At 44.7% G+C, this 15147-nt stretch overlaps 1 long non-coding RNA gene across 1 annotated transcript in view; it reads right to left on the bottom strand.

The window, feature by feature from the left end:
• Nucleotides 1-4231: 4231 nt before the first annotated feature.
• Nucleotides 4232-15147, bottom strand: part of LOC134947634 (uncharacterized) — a 30274-nt gene continuing 19358 nt past the window's right edge. The window contains exons 2-3 of the long non-coding RNA XR_010182667.1: nucleotides 5275-5379; nucleotides 4232-4758 (exon numbers count right to left, since the gene is read on the bottom strand). This is a non-coding gene — a long non-coding RNA (uncharacterized LOC134947634). The remainder of the gene's footprint in view (nucleotides 4759-5274; nucleotides 5380-15147) is intronic.

Here is a 15147-nt window from a genome sequence, read left to right on the forward strand (position 1 = left end):
CCAATGTGATAGTAGAGGGCATGTAAAATCCAAAAAGCCAAAGTTCAGTAAAAAGACCCAAAAAAAGAAATTCAAATGGTCTGAGGAGAAATGTAAACTTGCCAATATGCCATTTACGACACGGAGTGGCAAGGAACGGCTAAGGTCCTGGCCTATGTTCATGACTAGTGGTTCAGCTTCACATGACGATGGAAGCCCTCATCCTCCCGCTAGAAAAATTAAAAGAGTTAAGCTGGAAAAAGCACAGAAAAGAACTGTGCATTCTGAGATGGTATCACAAATCCCCAAGGAGAGTCCAATTGTGTCGGCGGTTGCAATGCCTGACCTTCCCAACACTGGACGGGAAGAGGTGGCTCCTTCCACCATTTGCACGCCCCCTGCAAGTGCTGGAAGGAGCACCGACAGTCCAGTTTCTGATACTCAAATTGAAGATGTCACTGTTGAAGTACACCAGGATGAGGATATGGGTGTTGCTGGCTCTGAGGAGAAAGTTGACGATGAGGATTCTGATGGTGATGTGGTTTGTTTAAATGAGGCACCGGAGGAGAAACCTGTTGTCCATGGGATGAACAAGCCCATTGTGATGCCTAGGCAAAATACCAAAAACGCCACCTCTTCGGTGTGGAATTATTTCTCCACAAATCTGGACAACAGGTGTCAAGCCGTGTGTTGCCTCTGTCAATCTGTAATAAGTAGGGGTAAGGATGTTAACCACCTAGGAACATCCTCCCTTACACGTCACCTGCAGCGCATTCATCAGAAGTCAGTGTCAAGTTGTGAAACTTTGGGTAAGAGTGTAAGCAGTCCACTGACACCTAAATCCCTTCTTTCTGTTGTACCCAAGCTCCTGCAAGCCACACCACCAACTCCCTCAATGTCAACTTCCTCCTCAGCCATGAACGTCAGTAGTCCTGCAGGCCATGTCCCTGGCAAGACTGACAAGTCCTCTCCTAACCAGGATTCCTCCAGAGGATCCTTGAGTGGTATACCTGTTGTTGCTGCCACTGCTGTTGTTGCTGATGGGAGTCGATTGTCATCCCAGAGGGGAAGTCGGAAGACGACTTGCACTACTTCAACTAAGCAATTGACTGTCCAACAGTCCTTTGTGAGGAATATGAAATATGACAGCAGTCATCCTGTTGCAAAGCGGATTACTGAGGCCTTGACACTTATGTTGGTGTTAGACGTGCATCTGGTATCCGCCATTAGTGCATTGGGATTTAGATAATTGATCGAGGTATTGGGTCCCCGGTACCAAATCCCATCTAGGTTCTACTTCACTAGGCAGGCAATACCGAGAATGTACACAGACGTCAGAAAAAGTGTCGCCAGTGTCCTAAAAAATGTGGTTGTATCCAGTGTCCACTTAACCACGGACATGTGGACAAGTGGAACAGGGCAGACTCAGGACTATATGACTGTGTGAGCCCACTGGGTAGATGTATTGCCTCCTGCAGCAACAGCAGCAGCGGCACCAGTAGCAGCATCTCGCAAATCCGAACTCGTTTCTAGGCAGGCTACGCTCTGTATCACCGTTTTCCTTAAGAGGCACACCACTGACAACCTCTTACGGAAACTGAGGGACATAATCGCGCATTGGCTTACCCCATTTAGACTCTCCTGGGGATTATTGATATCGGACAACACCACCAATATTGTGCGTGCATTACAACTGGGCAAATTCCAGCAAGTCCCATGTTTTGCACATATAATTAAGTTGGTGGTGCAGAATGTTTTGAAAAATGACAGGGGTGTACAGGAGATGCTGTCGGTGGCCCGAAGAATTGCGGGCCACTTTTGACATTCTGCCACTGCGTGCCGAAGACTGGAGCGCCAGCAAACACTCCTGAACCTGTCCTGCCATCAACTGAAGCAAGAGGTGGTAACGAGGTGGAATTCAACACTCTATGCTTTAGAGGATGGAGGAGCAGCAAAAGGCCATTAAAGCCTATACATCCACCTACGATATAGGCAAAGGAGGGGAATGCACCTGACTCAAGCACAGTGGAGAATGATTTCCATTTCCATCTTGTGCAAGGTTCTCTAACCCTTTGAACTTGCCACACGTGAAGTCAGTTCAGACACTGCCAGTTTGAGTCAGGTCATTCCCCTCATCAGGCTTTTGCAGAAGCAGCTGGAGAAATTAAAGGAGGAGCTAAGACGGAGCGATTCCGCTAAGTATGGGGGACTTGTGGATGGAGCCCTTCATTTGCTTTGCTAGGATTCAAGGGTGGTCAATCTGTTGAAATCAGAGCACTACATTTTGGCCACCGTGCTCGATCCTAGGTTTAAAGCCTACGTTGTATCTCTCTTTCCGGCAGACACAAGTGTGCAGAGGTGCAAAGACTTGCTGGTGAGTAAATTGTCAACTCAAGCGGAATGTGACCCGTCAACAGCTCCTCCTTCAATTTCTGCCACCACTGGGGCTGCAAGGAAAAGGATAAGATTTCCTAGCCCACCCGCTGGTGGTCATGCAGGGCAGTCAGGAGCGAAAGCTGACATCTGATCTGGACTGAAGGACCTGCCAACAATTGCACAAACTGGCTTTATTTTACCTAAGTTGCCCCCTCTCCAGTGTGTACTCCGCAAGAGTGTTTAGTGCAGCCGGTAACCTTGTCAGCGATCAGCGTAGGAGGTTACATCCACAAATTGTGGAGAAGATGATGTTCATCAAAATGAATTATAAATTCCTCCGGGAAGACCTTGACCAGCAATTGTCTCCGGAAAGTACACAGGGACCTGTGATGGTGGATTCCAGTGGGGACGAATTAATACTCTGTGAGGAGGAGGATGTGCACAGTGAAAGGCGTGAGGAATCGAAGGATGAGGATGAGGTCGACATCTTGCCTCTGTAGAGCCAGTTTGTGCACAGAGAGATTGATTGCTTCTTTTTTGGTGGGGGCCCAAACAAACCAGTCATTTCAGCCACAGTCGTGTGGCAGACCCTGTCGCTGAAATGATTGGTTTGTTAAAGTGTGCATGTCCTGTTTATACAACATAAGGGTGGGTGGGAGGGCCCAAGGACAATTCCATCTTGCACCACTTTTTCTTCTTTGCACCATGTGCTGTTTGTGGACTATTTTTTTAAAATGCCATCCTGTCTGACACTTCCGTATATGTCCAGTGGTACTGCCATATAATTCCAGTGATACTGCCGTATATGTCCAGTGGTACTGCCATATAATTCCAGTGATATTGCCGTATAATTCCAGTGATATTGCTGTATAATTCCAATGGGAATCGTTTGTGTCGCTTGGCTTAGTCATACAGCTACGTCATTGCACCTCTTCTACATCTTTGCATGAGGTGCTGTTTGGGGCCTAGTTTTTGAAAAGTGCCATCCTGTTTGCCACTGCAGTGCCACTCCTAGATGGGCCAATTGTTTGTGTCGCTTGGCTTAGTCATACAGCTACCTCATTGCACATCTTTTACATCTTTGCATGATGTGCTGTTTGGGGCCTTTTTTTTATATCTGCCCTTTTGTCTGACACTGCAGTGCCACTCCTAGATGGGCCAGGTGTTTGTGTTGTCCACTTGTGTCGCTTAGCTTAGTCATCCAGCAACCTCGGTTCAACCTTTTGGCCTTAAAACAATATTGTGAGGTGTGAGGTGTTCAGAATAGACTGTAAATGAGTGGAAATGAATGTTATTGAGGTTAATAATACCGTAGGATCAAAATTACCCCCAATTCTGTGATTTTAGCCATTTTTATGTTTTTTTGCAAAAATCATTCAGATCCAAAACCAAAACATGAAAGGGTGGTTTTTGCAAAACCAAGCCAAAACCAAAACATGAAAGTGGAATTAGAACCAAAACCAAAACACAAAACATGAAAAGTGCCAGCCGCACATCTCTAGTTATAACTAACAAAAACTAATAATTGCAATATATAGTGACACTAATATATATATTTTAGTGTCACTACATATAGTGTGAGATATATATATATATATATATATATATATATATATAATATTTATTATAAAACATGGAAAGGTGGACTATATCTTGGCTGAGGTTGAAATTATAGAGATAAACCCAAACACCTCTTAGACATCCCCCCCTCACCCCCTCATCCCCCCCCCCCCCCCAAAAAAAAAAAAAAACACATACAAGCAAGCTGCAGTGTAGTTGACCATTGACTTTGGAAGACTATACAGAGGTATGCAGATTATCAACGCAAATACAGAATTTAAAGTAACACTGTTTCCATAAAACATTTTGATTGACAAACTGTTATACTTTTGGTTGTATGCATCAATAACGGTTTTGCTCTCTAACTCAGTCTTCAGAGGTTTGACGCTTACTGCATATGTATCGCTTGGATGTGCTGGGTTTCTTTGGATTTCACCCCTAAGAAAGATCCCATTGAATCCCACCCAGCATCCCCTGCAGCATGTGCACCAGCCAACGCATATGCAGACAAGACTCAGGGCCATAAACCCGGAAGTCCTGTCATCACAAAGGACAGCTCTTATTGGGAGAGCTGTCTCTTGTGATTTACTTCAAGCATACAGCGTTAATAAAAGCCATTATGCTTGCGAAGAGTATGATATACTTTGTTGTTTATTATCATTTTGTTACAGTTTTCCATGCTGTTCATGGGAGTTTCACATTTTCCCTTGATGTCTTCATCCTTATGCCATATTCGGATAAGTTCTTCTATGAGGCCAGTCTTGGTGGTGATCATCTTCTTCTTGTGTTTTTTCTTTACAACTGCCAAAAGAATCTCAATTGGATTTGCATCTGTGCTGTTACCTGGCCAGAGAAGGACATTTAAATGTACAAGGCTGCCACCTTCAAAAAAAAATAAAAAATTCCCTACCAATGTTTTTTTTTTTTAATAGAGGAGCTAGAATCTTAGGTAACACATGAAAAAAAGCTCATTGCACTGCAAAACAGTTTTGTAGCCAGTAAGTAATGAAAATTATGACACTGTAAAAAACTGGCATTGAGTCTAATTTACACACCTCTGGGAGTACTGTGTACTGTATATTAATTGTGATTAGGAACGGAAGGAAAAGTACACATATAATGCAAGAGGCTCACATGATGAAAAGTGTATGCAATTCTGAGAACAGCCAAGAGTCCACGTTAGGCTCCCTAACTACTCTGGACATTGATATAAGCAACACAATCTTTCTTAACAAACCAATTATGTGATTGCAGCCATTCTTTCTTTGTGTGGATATGGCTGCATCGTGCAGTCATTATTTGTAAGGTGTTTTCACTTAAGTATTACATCATATAAAAAGGGAAGGTATTATACGTTACCATTGTTGTGGAATTATCAGTGATTGTTTGACTCTACTTCCAAAACAAAGTCCTGATGACTCCTTGGTATTGTGATTCATCATCCATCTTTTTATCATTAGCGACCTGTCATGAGTAAAGACATATTTAGGGTTCAGTTGATCCACTAAATAAACAAGGCACATGATACACAGCGTTTCAGATTTCTTCAAGAAAAATGTTTACAATAATTACCTTTGCATGTTTTTGCTATCACTGTCCCTCTTTTGCCTATTGTATCTTATTTCTCATTGTAAATGTTTATTACATATTTGATATGAGCACACTTTGCTTGTGATTGCAGCCATCACTGTCCCACTTTCCACTGCACCCAGGGAAAACTGGGACATAGTTATCTGAACTTTCTGGGAAGCTTGGCAGCAGAGGCAATTTCCAATCAGCATATCTCAGTAAAGTGTTCTCTAAATAATATATATAAGTGGAAACAGAAACATACACTCTGAAAAGACATAAAGAAATGATATCTGGCAGTACTTCGTACAATAAGGGAGCTCTGATGGTTGATATTATCTGTTCAGAACATTTATTCATCACTAAATAAAATCTCACAAATGGGCTGGAGTGGTTCCATGCTCACTGTGTAGATGTATTGCGATAGCAGTTCATAAATCAGTAGTGATGAGCGGGTTCGGATCCTCGGGATCCGAACCCGCCCGAACTTCACCTTTTTTTTTCACGGGTCCGAGCGACTCGGATCCTCCCGCCTTGCTCGGTTAACCCGAGTGCGCCCGAACGTCATCATCCCGCTGTCGGATTCTCGCGGGATTCGGAATCTATATAAGGAGCCGCGCGTCGCCGCCATTTTTCACTTGTGCATTGGAAATGATAGTGAGAGGACGTGGCTGGCGTCCTCTCACTTTGTTTCAGGGGGCTGCAAATATATTTATTCTGGGGACCAGCAGTATTATAGGATGAGTACAGTGCAGAGTTTTGCTGACCAGTGACCACCAGTATTATATGTTCTCTGCCTGAAAAACGCTCCATATCTGTGCTCAGTGTGCTGCATATATCTGTGCTCACACTGCTTTATTGTGGGGACTGAGGACCACCAGTATTATATAGGAGGAGTAAAGTGCAGAGTTTTGCTAACCAGTGACCACCAGTATTATACGTTCTCTGCCTGAAAAACGCTCCATATCTGTGCTCAGTGTGCTGCATATATCTGTGCTCACACTGCTTTATTGTGGGGACTGGGGACCACCAGTATATTATATAGGAGGAGTACAGTGCAGAGTTTTGCTGACCAGTGACCACCAGTATTATACGTTCTCTGCCTGAAAAACACTCCATATCTGTGCTCAGTGTGCTGCATATATCTGTGCTCACACTGCTTTATTGTGGGGACTGGGGACCACCAGTATTATATAGGAGGAGTACAGTGCAGAGTTTTGCTGACCAGTGACCAGTGACCACCATTATTATACGTTCTCTGCCTGAAAAATGCTCCATATGTGTGGTCAGTGTGCTGCATGTATCTGTGCTCACACTGCTTTATTGTGGGGACTGGGGACCACCAGTATATTATATAGGAGGAGTACAGTGCAGAGTATTGCTGACCAGTGACCACCAGTATTATACGTTCTCTGCCTGAAAAACGCTCCATATCTGTGCTCAGTGTGCTGCATATATCTGTGCTCACACTGCTTTATTGTGGGGACTGGTGACCACCAGTATATTATATAGGAGGAGTACAGTGCAGAGTTTTGCTGACCAGTGACCACCAGTATTATACGTTCTCTGCCTGAAAAACGCTTCATATCTGTGCTTAGTGTGCTGCATATATCTGTGCTCACACTGCTTTATTGTGGGGACTGGGGACCACCAGTATTATATAGGAGGAGTACAGTGCAGAGTTTTGCTGACCAGTGACCAGTGACCACCAGTATTATACGTTCTGTGCCTGAAAAACGCTCCATATCTGTGCTCAGTGTGCTGCATATATCTGTGCTCACACTGCTTTATTGTGGGGACTGGGGACCACCAGTATATTATATAGGAGGAGTACAGTGCAGAGTTTTGCTGACCAGTGACCACCAGTATTATACGTTCTCTGCCTGAAAAACGCTCCATATCTGTGCTCAGTGTGCTGCATATATCTGTGCTCACACTGCTTTATTGTGGGGACTGGGGACCACCAGTATTATATAGGAGGAGTACAGTGCAGAGTTTTGCTGACCAGTGACCACCAGTATTATATGTTCTCTGCCTGAAAAATGCTCCATATCTGTGCTCAGTGTGCTGCATATATCTGTGCTCACACTGCTTTATTGTGGGTACTGGGGACCACCAGATTATTATATAGGAGGAGTACAGTGCAGAGTTTTGCTGACCAGTGACCACCAGTATTATACGTTGATCTATTACTGGCATATAATTCCACACATTAAAAAATGGAGAACAAAAATGTGGAGGGTAAAATAGGGAAAGATCAAGATCCACTTCCACCTCGTGCTGAAGCTGCTGCCACTAGTCATGGCCGAGACAATGAAATGCCATCAACGTCGTATGCCAAGGCCGATGCACAATGTCATAGTAGAGAGCATGTAAAATCCAAAAAAATAAAGATCAGTAAAATGACCCAAAAATCTAAATCAAAATCATCTGAGGAGAAGCGTAAACTTGCCAATGTGCCATTTACGACACGGAGTGGCAAGGAACGGCTGAGGCCCTGGCCTATGTTCAAGGCTAGTGGTTCAGCTTCACCTGAGGATGGAAGCAGTCATCCTCCTGCTAGAAAACTTAAAAGAGTTAAGATGGCAAAAGCACAGCAAATAACTGTGCGTTCTTCTAAATCACAAATCCCCAAGGAGAGTCCAATTGTGTCGGTTACAATTCCTGACCTTCCCAACACTGGACGGGAAGAGGTTGCGCCTTCCACCATTTGCACGTTCCCTGCAATTGCTGGAAGGAGCACCCGCAGTCCAGTTCCTGATAGTCAAATTGAAGATGTCACTGTTGAAGTACACCAGGATGAGGATATGGGTGTTGCTGGCGCTGGGGAGGAAATTGACAAGGAGGATTCTGATGGTGAGGTGGTTTGTTTAAGTCAGGCACCCGGGGAGACACCTGTTGTCCGTGGGACGAATATGGCCATTGACATGCCTGATCAAAATACAAAAAAAAAAATCACCTCTTCGGTGTGGAATTATTTCAACAGAAATGCGAACAACTGGTGTCAAGCCGTGTGTTGCCTTTGTCAAGCTGTAATAAGTAGGGGTAAGGACGTTAACCACCTAGGAACATCCTCCCTTATACGTCACCTGGACCGCATTCATCAGAAGTCAGTGACAAGTTCAAAAACTTTGGATGACAGCGGAAGCAGTCCACTGACCACTTAATCCCTTCCTCTTGTAAATAAGCTCCTGCAAACCACACCACCAACTACCTCAGTGTCAATTTCCTCCTTATACAGGAAAGCCAATAGTCCTGCAGGCCATGTCACTGTCAAGTCTGACGAGTCCTCTCCTGCCTGGGATTCCTCCAATGCATCCTTGAGTGTAACGCCTACTGCTGCTGGCGCTGCTGAGGTTGCTGCTGGGAGTCGATCGTCATCTCAGAGGGGAAGTCGGAAGACCACTTGTAAAACTTCCAGTAAGCAATTGACTGTCCAACAGTCCTTTGCGAGGAAGATGAAATATCACAGCAGTCATCCTGCTGCAAAGCGGACAACTCAGGCCGTGGCAGCCTGGGCAGTGAGAAACGTGTGTCCGGTTTCCACCGTTTTTTCACAGGCAACTAGAGACTTGATTGAGGTACTGTGTCCCCGGTGCCAAATACCATCTAGGTTCCATTTCCCTAGGCAGGCGATGCCGAAAATGTACATAGACGTCAGAAAAAGAGTCACCAGTGTCCTAAAAAATGCAGTTGTACCCAATGTCCACTTAACCACGGACATGTGGACAAGTGGAGCAGGGCAGACTCAGGACTATATGACTGTGACTGCCCACTGGGTAGATATATTGCCTCCCACAGCAAGAACAGCAGCGGCGGCACCAGTAGCAGCATCTCGCAAACGCCAACTCGTTCCTAGGCAGGCTACGCTTTGTATCACCGCTTTCCATAAGAGGCACACAGCTGACAACCTCTTACGGAAACTGAGGAACATCATCGCAGAATGGCTTATCCCAATTGGACTCTCCTGCGGATTTGTGACATCGGACAACGCCACCAATATTGTGCGTGCATTACATCTGGGCAAATTCCAGCACGTCCCATGTTTTGCACATACATTGAATTTGGTGGTGCAGAATTATTTAAAAACGACAGGGGCGTGCAAGAGATGCTGTCGGTGGCCCAATGAATTGCGGGCCACTTTCGGCATTCAGCCACCGCGTGCCGAAGACTGGAGCACCAGCAAACAGTCCTGAACCTGCCCTGCCATCATCTGAAGCAAGAGGTGGTAACGAGGTGGAATTCAACCCTCTATATGCTTCAGAGGATGGAGGAGTAGCAAAAGGCCATTCAAGCCTATACATCTGCCTACGATATAGGCAAAGGAGGGGGAATGCACCTGACTCAAGCGCAGTGGAGAATGATTTCAACGTTGTGCAGGGTTCTGCAACCCTTTGAACTTGCCACACGTGAAGTCAGTTCAGACACTGCCAGCCTGAGTCAGGTCATTCCCCTCATCAGGCTTTTGCAGAAGAAGCTGGAGACATTGAAGGAGGAGCTAAAACAGAGCGATTCCGCTAGGCATGTGGGACTTGTGGATGGAGCCCTTAATTCGCTTAACAAGGATTCACGGGTGGTCAATCTGTTGAAATCAGAGCACTACATTTTGGCCACCGTGCTCGATCCTAGATTTAAAACCTACGTTGTATCTCTCTTTCCGGCAGACACAAGTCTGCAGAGGTTCAAAGACCTGCTGGTGAGAAAATTGTCAAGTCAAGCGGAACGTAACATGTCAACAGCTCCTCCTTCACATACTCCCGCAACTGGGGGTGCGAGGAAAAGGCTAAGAATTCAGAGCCCACCCACTGGCGGTGATGCAGGGCAATCTGGAGCGAGTGCTGACATCTGGTCCGGACTGAAGGACCTGCCAACGATTACTGACATGCCGTCTACTGTCACTGCATATGATTCTGTCACCATTGAAAGAATGGTGGAGGTTTATATGAGTGACCGCATCCAAGTAGGCACGTCAGACAGTCCGTACGTATACTGGCAGGAAAAAGAGGCAATTTGGAGGGCCTTGCAGAAACTGGCTTTATTTTACCTAAATTGCCCCCCCTCCAGTGTGTACTCCGAAAGAGTGTTTAGTGCAGCCGCTCACCTTGTCAGCAATCGGCGTACGAGGTTACTTCCAGAAAATGTGGAGAAGATGATGTTCATCAAAATGAATTATAATCAATTCCTCCGTGGAGACATTCACCAGCAATTGTCTCCAGAAAGTACACAGGGACCTGAGATGGTGGATTCCAGTGGGGACGAATTAATAATCTGTGAGGAGGGGGATGTACACAGTGAAAGGGGTGAGGAATCGGACGATGAGGAGGAGGTGGACATCTTGCCTCTGTAGAGCCAGTTTGTGCAAGGAGAGATAAATTGCTTCTTTTTTGGTGGGGGCCCAAACCAACCAGTCATTTCAGTCACAGTTGTGTGGCAGACCCTGTCGCTGAAATGATGGGTTTGTTAAAGTGTGCATGTCCTGTTTATACAACATAAGGGTGGGTGGGAGAGCCCAAGGACAATTCCATCTTGCACCTCTTTTTTCTTTCATTTTTCTTTGCACCATGTGCTGTTTGGGGACAATTTTTTTGAAGTGCCATCCTGCCTGACACTGCAGTGCCACTCCTAGATGGGCCAGGTCTTTGTGTCGGCCACTTGGGTCGCTTAGCTTAGTCACACAGCTACCTCATTGCGCCTCTTTTTTTCTTTGCATCATGTGCAGTTTGGGGACAATTTTTTTAATCTGCCATCCTGTCTGACACTGCAGTGCCACTCCTAGATGGGCCAGGTGCTTGTGTCGGCCACTTGGGTCGCTTAGCTTAGTCACACAGCTTCCTCATTGCGCCTCTTTTTTTCTTTGCATCATGTGCTGTTTGGGGACAATTTTTTTAATCTGTCATCCTGTCTGACACTGCAGTGCCACTCCTAGATGGGCCAGGTGTTTGTGTCGGCCACTTGGGTCGCTTAGCTTAGTCACACAGCTACCTCATTGCGCCTCTTTTTTCTTTGCATCATGTGCTGTTTGGGGACAATTTTTTTAATCTGTCATCCTGTCTGACACTGCAGTGACACTCCTAGATGGGCCAGGTGTTTGTGTCGGCTACTTGGGTCGCTTAGCTTAGTCACACAGCTACCTCATTGCGCCTCTTTTTTTCTTTGCATCATGTGCTGTTTGGGGATTATTTTTTTAATCTGCCATCCTGTCTGACACTGCAGTGCCACTCCTAGATGGGCCAGGTGTTTGTGTCGGCCACTTGGGTCGCTTAGCTTAGTCACACAGCTACCTCATTGTGCCTCTTTTTTTCTTTGCATCATGTGCTGTTTGGGGACTATTTTTTTAATCTGCCATCCTGTCTGACACTGCAGTGCCACTCCTAGATGGGCCAGGTTTTTGTGTTGGCCACTTGGGTCGCTTAGCTTAGTCACACAGCTACCTCATTGCGCCTCTTTTTTTCTTTGCATCATGTGCTGTTTGGGGACAATTTTTTTAATCTGCCATCCTGTCTGACACTGCAGTGCCACTCCTAGATGGGCCAGGTGTTTGTGTCGGCCACTTGGGTCGCTTAGCTTAGTCACACAGCTACCTCATTGCGCCTCTTTTTTCTTTGCATCATGTGCTGTTTGGGGACAATTTTTTTAATCTGCCATCCTGTCTGACACTGCAGTGCCACTCCTAGATGGGCCAGGTGTTTGTGTCGGTCACTTGGGTCGCTTAGCTTAGTCACACAGCTACCTCATTGCACCTCTTTTTTTTTTCTTTGCATCATGTGCTGTTTGGGGACTATTTTTTTGAAGTGCCATCCTGTCTGACACTGCAGTGCCACTCCTAGATGGGCCAGGTGTTTGTGTCGGCCACTTGGGTCGCTTAGCTTAGTCATCAAGCGACCTCGGTGCAAATTTTAGGACTAAAAATAATATTGTGAGGTGTGAGGTGTTCAGAATAGACTGGAAATGAGTGGAAATTATGGTTATTGAGGTTAATAATACTGTTGGATCAAAATGACCCCCAAATTCTATGATTTAAGCTGTTTTTGAGTTTTTTTTGTAAAAAACTTCCGAATCCAAAACACGGCCGCGGAACCTAATTTTAAAAACAAAACACAAAACCCGAAAAATGTCCGGTGCACATCACTATAAATCAGCATTATTCATAAAAATAAATTGTCTCGCTTTAATGACCAAATAAGAGCAAATTACTGTACCTGAAATAAAGTTTGTGATACTTATACAAAACTTCTGAGCACAATAATATGTAAACTGTGCTGGCTGCTGCAACATGGACACAAACTATATGTGGCGAAAGCTCTTCTCTGCATTTTGATTTGTTTATTGTGTTTATTATGAAATTTTTTAGTAGTCTGATAAATCTCTGAATTCAAATATTGTGATTGTTTGACATTTTCTCCTGCTTTATCCTTTTCTGCCATCAAAATAAACATGGAAATGTTATTGGGTACTCAGTACTGTAATTACCTCATGGCCGTCTGGATAAGAGATTAGAACAATTTTCAAAACTGTTCTTATGAAATTTCACATCATTCCACTTTCAGCCTCAATATTTTGTACAATTCTACAGCACCGTTTGGTCTGAAGTGTTTGCAGTCCTAACCTTACCACACTACATGGCAGTGATAATGGATTGTCGCCGCCCCCAGCTCTATTCATAGAAAACAAATGGGATGTAGTTAATATCCCGCCGGTCGGGATCCTGGCGGTCACAATACCGACGCTGGGTTCCTGACCGCTCAGAACACCAAAAGCTGCGCCATGACACCCATAGAGTGGGAATAGAACATGTGGCAAACGATGCAAGCAACTGAGCCCGCAGTATGGCGAGCTCTCAAGGGGCTTTCTAGCGCTTGGCCTGTTGCCGGAATTCTGGAGGCCGGAATCTGGGTCTCAGTATTCTGACCACTGGGATCCCGGCCGTTGGGATTCCATCTCCAGCCCAAACAAATTATAATATAGAGCAAAATAGCATTCGCAGAATGGCAACTAAAAGTGGCATTCGGAGGCTGTACTGTGGGAACTTTATACAGTACTTCAATGACATCGAAAGTTCCTTTGTGCTATTCGGTACAGTAGGTGTTACATTTATCTTAAGCTTTGGTTATCTTTCCTATGCCTATAAAAAGCTCACTATGATTTAAGGGGACCTCCAACCGGAAAAAAAACTTGCCCCTCCCTGATTATCTATCCTACCAAATAGTAGAACTGATGAGCCATGGGGTAATAAATATGCATGGGCATATAAAGAAAGGAGGGAACCCTTATGCCGTCTCTGTCTCAGTCCCCTAGTCTCTAGCAAGCAGCGCTAGCACCACTGACAGTAATTCTGAGCACAAGGTGGTGCTCAGGTCTCCGGGAAAATGGCCACCGCACCATTTTCCCATAAACCTGTGCACCAACTAGTGCTCAGAATCACTGTCACTGACACAGCCGCTGGACTCTGGAGATGTAAGCATAGAATTAATGAGTGCAGGGTGTGATGTGTGGTCCCCTCTGGACCCAGGGGCCTGTGTGACCTGCACACACAGCACCCATTATAGATACACCATATACGCATTCCAACTAGCACCTACCCTTCATTGAAACTCTAGACTCATGGCCTGGAAAATCTTAAAAGTTTGCAATTAGACGCATTTTGTTACTATAGCTGAACATATTGACACATAAACATGTAGCCTGCATTACACCATTGTGGCTTGAAGCTGTTAGCAGTAAGTGCTAAAATTACTCAATCTTTTCACAGTAAAATGATGTAACAGAGGCCCAATGTAATTTTTCAAACACAGCCTGAGACATGGCAGTTAGGAAGCTGATTGGCTGGTCATTTATCACTTTTTATCTGTTTCCACTTTATCTCTTGTTAAAGCTTAATACATTTTGGCCAGAGTGTCTTATACATACAATACAATAGAGTTTGGCCAGTGTTATTAGTAAATGGGAAAGACTCATTTCCCAAATGTCATTATAGTGGGGTACTCCATGGCTATTTTGCTTTGGACAAGCAACTAAGAGTATGTCTGGGATAACCAGCAAAGACTGCCATAACTAGAGGACATAGTAACATATATCCCATTCAGGCAAATATCCACTTATATAATATTTAAGGTTTATTAAAAGAAGGCACTAGCAGGGATAAGGGTAAATACAAACACAGCAATGATAATACTATGGGTAAAAGTATAAAAAAAGTCACACTGCGGTAAATATAACAGGAACATACAGTATACGATTACAGTATGATACTGATCTATTAGTGACCACCCCTAGGCTTGAATCAATACTGTTTTGGCTCTTCCCCTATACTTCCAGCAAGGCAGTATTCCAGTTTCACTGTTACTCCACCTTAGGGGACACATAGATCCACCAGACCCAACAGAGACCCTGATGAAGGAAGAAAACTTGACTACTGTATGATCACAGTTCTTCAGCAGCCCTTTAATTCTCCACTCACTCCTGTGGGGGCAGTATACTCTCAATACAGCTCACAAACACCCAGGAATCCAAGAAGGAACACGTCAATACAGCAACATGTGCTCTTTATATAGAACTAAAGCAATAGTCCACACACCTGTCAAAATTCAAGGCAGCATTTGAATTGCTTAACTAAACGTAATGGGTGTTTTGAGGAGGTGGACTGTACTGAGCCAAGCAATCAGT

The sequence above is a fragment of the Pseudophryne corroboree genome, chromosome 8 (genome assembly GCF_028390025.1).
Source record: "Pseudophryne corroboree isolate aPseCor3 chromosome 8, aPseCor3.hap2, whole genome shotgun sequence".
NCBI lineage: Eukaryota > Metazoa > Chordata > Amphibia > Anura > Myobatrachidae > Pseudophryne > Pseudophryne corroboree.